This window comes from Panicum virgatum, chromosome 1K (assembly GCF_016808335.1).
Source record: "Panicum virgatum strain AP13 chromosome 1K, P.virgatum_v5, whole genome shotgun sequence".
NCBI lineage: Eukaryota > Viridiplantae > Streptophyta > Magnoliopsida > Poales > Poaceae > Panicum > Panicum virgatum.
Genome location: NC_053136.1, coordinates 18,129,597 through 18,134,843, shown reverse-complemented (window position 1 = coordinate 18,134,843; position 5,247 = coordinate 18,129,597). Strand labels below are relative to the sequence as shown.

At 50.3% G+C, this 5,247-nt stretch overlaps 1 pseudogene; it reads right to left on the bottom strand.

The window, feature by feature from the left end:
* Positions 1–928: 928 nt before the first annotated feature.
* Positions 929–3,022, bottom strand: LOC120698158 (annotated as a pseudogene).
* Positions 3,023–5,247: the final 2,225 nt, after the last annotated feature.

Genomic DNA, 5,247 nt, shown 5'->3' with positions numbered 1-5,247 from the left:
ATATTATTGTTCGGCTCATACAACGCAAACCACACTCCCACTCCCCCTGGTCCCCCCTTGGATGTGGATCCGATGGCCTAAATTGAAGTTTGCATAGTTTGCATGAAGGGGTTGACTTGCACTAGACATGTGGTTTGCGTTGTATGAGCCGAACAATAATATTGGCTGCTTTAAATCCAACAATATCCGACCCCTTATTAATATATTGCATATAGACAGCGGTGCTTGGAAATAAATAAATACTACCACCAACTTTCACTACTTGCCTTAATAAAGACTATCCCACACATATAACGCTGCAAGTTCACCTGAATAGCCATGAACAAAGCCTCTTTCATCCATCAATCCGCTCCTCGATCTAGAAAGAAAGAATAAAAAAGGAAGAAATTGTGTGCAGGTTGAAGGATTTTTGGATGTAATGTGACATATTATAAAAAGTATTACTTATGAGTATAAGCGAAAGCAAAGGGAGACTGTAAAGACATTAACCATAGATATAATGTAACCATCACCAGAGTTGCAAGTTCAGTCCGAAACAGGGTACCTGTACGTGGATGCAGTCCATCACCAGAGTTGCCCCCTGATCTTAGTGCATCTTGAAGAGTCTTTCTAAATGTCACTCTCTAAATCATCATTTGGAGACTCATCTGCATAAAAATCGTTTTCTATACATTTTCACTCTCCAACAACTTTTCTATATCTTATTTACATTCTAGACAGTCATTTTCGCTATCTATCTTTAGCTAGCGAGAAATCCGAAATAGATGATGGCTATATTTGGATAACCACTTAGAGAAGCTCTCGGAGGGTATTTTTCCATCAAACTTTCTATTCCTAACAATTGCGATGGATATAGAGTCTTTTGGAGTTGCTCTTACGTGTATGTATATCAGAAACTTAACCGGAATAATATTCTTAACATGCACAATTGTCAATTAAGAAGGATATTATTGTGTCATATTTTGGAATAACATTGTGGAACACCAAGACTATATGTGTACCATCATTGGCAAATAAATAAAAGAAACAAACAACTGTGACCATCACCACCAGAGTTGCAAGTTTCAGTCCCAAACAGGGTACCTGTGGATGCAGTCCATCCACGGCACCCCCCTGTTCCGCCGGTCGTGCACTCTTTCTGCCGTCCCCCCCGACACCGGCGAGGTCGTCCTCGTCGGCAGCGACACGCTCCCACACCGCACTCTTCACCTTGAGACCAGTCCCCACGCCGAGCTGCCACACCTTGTCTCCCTTCCGGACCAACCCCTTGGCCTCTGTTGGAATCGAGGATCGACGAACAATCACAAGAACAGAGGAACACAATAGGATTTCCGGCAACGTAAGCCCCGGCCACCGAACGGCCTGTATGTTGGCTTCTCTTATTCCACTCGGCTCAACCCAAACGAATCAGATTACATGGCATTTTATAGCCCTAGGCGACCCAGTGGCCGAGCATGCCGAGCCCGGCGACTCTCACGCGCATGTACGTGTGACTCCACGCCGGACTTCACTCGCACGATCTGCATGACGCCGCGCACATCGTGATGAGCCATTCGCTCCACCGCACGACCCGGCCCGCACGACCCGGCCAGTCTCATGCAGATCAACACCACAGTCACCAACTGCCTCCGCCATTCTCTCTGCAGCTAGCCTACCTAAGCACACACGAACTAACTCAACGCATGCACGCACACACGCACGTACACGGCTCACACAACGCACACAGCCATGTCAAGATTAATGCTAACAGCCTCGTGGTAGGCGAGCTGGTACCACAGCGACGCCGCCGACTGGTTCCCGAACCGGTGGTAGGTCATGAGCGCCGCCTCCATCTGCTTCTCTCCCAGCCCGATCCCCCGCCCGAGCCGCTGGATCATGGGCGCCCACGTCGTCGGCAGGCAGAAGTGCTCCGCCGCCAAGCCGAAGTTGGGGACCAGCTGCTGGTAACCTTCCGGTGCTTTGCGCAGCCGCGACAGCACGAACCCCGTCGCGTACCGCAGCTTCTCCCGCCACGGCAGGACGGACACGCCCAGCGCAGCGAGGTGCGCGCGCAGGACCTCCTCGAACGCGCCGCCGACGCCTCGCGTGACGTTGAAGCCGGTGATGCCCTCGTCGTCTTCCTCGCGGTAGCCGGAGCGGTAGCCGTCATCGTTGGCGATGAGGTTGGTGCGCACCAGGCGGAGCAGCCGGTACTTGAACGGCTTCGGCGCCGTCGCCATGGCCATGCCGCGCCGCCCGCTCGCCAGCAGCACGGCGGAGCAGCCGTTGCGGAACGTGCAGTTGAGGAGCAGCTTGCTGTGGTCTCTCCCGTTGTACCACCCGACCGTGATCACTTCCGTGCTGGCCACGACGGCGTACGCGACGGTCGGTTGGGCGACGAGGATGTCGCTCGCGACGTCGACGCCGACGACCCCCGCGGAGCAGCCCATGCCGGAGATGTTGAACGTCCTGACGTCGCTGGGCATGGGGTAGTGGTTGGCGACCATCGCCGCCAGCTACGGCGCCGGGCAGAACCCGCTGCAGTTGACGATGAGCGCCCCCACGGCGGCGGGCGGCACGCCGGTCATGGTGAATAGCTCGTCGAGCGTCGGAAGCAGCAGCATGCGCGCCTCCGCCACGGCGTTGCGCCGTGCGTCGCGTCCGGCGGAATCAAGTGCAGCGACGGCGGGAAGTAGGTCTCGTCGCCCATGCCTGACGCCACAACAGCCTTGGACATGAACTCGACGCCATCGTCTTGGAAGCAGCCCCCGAGTTTGATGTGCTCGATGAACTTTGGGATGGGTGTTCGCAGCCGTCGTGGCGGTTTCAGGCAAGAGAAGTCTACCAGGCTGATGCTAGTGGCGCCAGCATGCCGGCGATGGCCGTAAAGAAGGAGAATTGAGCATAGAGGGACGAGGTACATTGCCGCATGGCGCTCAGAGGCGAAAATGGAGACCTCCGTGAGGAGGCAAACAAGGAGTGTGGCCACGCCAAGGACTTGGTGGAAGGCTGAGATGAGGTAATTTTTGTGAGAGACGTCCATTTAGAATTGGCATGACTGCGCATCACTGGGCTTGCATTTATATATGGTACGGCCGCATGGTACCGTTATCGTTCCGCCTTACGCATAGTGCCTGTGCGTTGCTATATAATACCATCAATTTTGTGTTCATCCAGTTCATGTAGTGATTGTGCGAGACATAAATTGTCCTTGTTCCGATTGAGATTTCGATTGATTTGTCCGGGCTCCGATTAGGATTCGGATTGACTTATCAGGATTCCGATTAGGAATCGGATCGACGGACCAGGGACTTTATTTAGAAATAGTAGAGATAGAGATAGAGTATCATAGGGTCATGTAATTTTCTAAAATTGATGTTTAATTTGATCAATAGAGAAAAGGTATAAATGCTGCCACGCCTGGTAGAGGCGACTTGGTGGATCGTCTGAACAACCATAAATAAAGGTTGTTGTTCGCTGCCGACAGGTGACGGGGAGCTATAGTGCTCCATTGGGCTCATCTTTGTTATATATCACTGGCTTTCGGTTCTTGATTCTAATATCTTGCCGGAATGCGACTTCGGCATCCTAATATCTTACAAGTCTACTTTTATTCTGAGCGACTCAGAACGCTGTCTACTCTGAGTTGCAAGGCTTCTTGTGCTTCAGAACACTCTTACATTCCTCGGGGTAGTTCGGTGGGTACAGCCGATTGATAGCATAGCAGCAGGGCTTCAAGCACTTCTTCGATCTCGATCGGAGGCAGCATGTTCTCTAGGGCACACTCCTCTGGGTAGAGCTCGGTAGGGATCAACGAGAAATTCTCCTTCCTGATAGCACGTTGGTGCTCCTCTGGCAGACGATCTAGTAGCTCTTGAAGTTCATCGACTGGGAGCGAGTCTGACTCCTTCAAGGTCTTCAATAAGCACGATGGGCCTGGTCACGGTAGCACACTGCGGCACGCGTCAAGCTGGCGATGTTCTGTGTTGTCCTCCAGTAGGGTCCGCAGGCTGAACGTTTTCTGCTCGCTGATGATCTCGAGGTTGCTCAAAAAGGTCTGCTGGTCCTGGTGCTCGTCCAGCTGACTCTGAAGATTTTTGTTCATGGCCTCTTGCTCCTTCAGCTTGTTCTTCAGCTGGCTTATGGTCGTCAGGTGTTCCTCCTCTTGTTCTTCCACTTCGTCAAGGCGGGCGGTGACCAAAGCAATATCTTTGCCTACATCAATCGCTCTGTTCTCGGCGGCAGCCCTCAGGACGAGTTCTTCGCGAAACATACTGTACCGGGTGCATGCACAAAGATTGTTTTGTGGCTGCTTGCCTGCTTGGGCTTCCCAATGTCTACCATGCCGCACGACACTCAGTCTATCCCCAGATCACATCTCTTCTCTTCTCTAGTCCCATTTGTCACTGCAGTCCCTTTCTCTCAGAAATGAGATACTATATAAATAGGCTCTTCGTTGTATACATATACTGCTGTTGGATGGACCATTGATGTTCGCGGCAGATAGATGTACCAGTCGCCGATGTGGTTAATTATGACTCAGCTAACAACAGCAAGTTGAGTCAATGCATAAATGTTTGATCCGAAGCTATGTTGGCATGACCAAAAACTTCAAGGGATGCTTCTATAATTTCTATAGGTCCTTTGAAACATCTCCTTAAATCTCCCCGAACTGAAACCAAGTGATCGTGGGAAAACAAAGCCTTTTTATCATCACACATTTTTCGCTGATAATTTTATTTTTCGCCAACATGTGTCTGTCATCGTGTATCTATGTTTCTGCTCAAACTTCTTTCTTTTACCTTTCCCAAAAGAAATAACAAATATGTTGTTTATTCTTCAAAAGAAGTTGCATCACAAGATGTTGAGTAAAAAGTACTATTGCTGGCAACAATGTTGAGCAGTTCATCAGGCGGGTTGCTGATGACTTGCCCTTAGATCAACACTTTTACAATCGTGCTTATGTGTAGAGAACGCCTGCATTTTCTTTTTGTTCAATGGCTTGATCATCCTGTTTCGTTTGAGAAAGATTGTCTCATAGTCTGATTGGCAATCAAGTCAAAGTCCACGAACGCATCAAGTTAATTAGGCACTTGTGTCGAATGAGGGAAAAAATTCATTGTTTACTTTGGCGACGAGGAGATTATACAATGTAGCCGGAACTAAACATACTTTTGTATTGTTTGGGAAACAAACTTTAGTCCCGTAAGATCAGATATTTGCACACTATGCGATGGCTGTCTCGCCGGTTCAGCGTCAGCTTGCAGC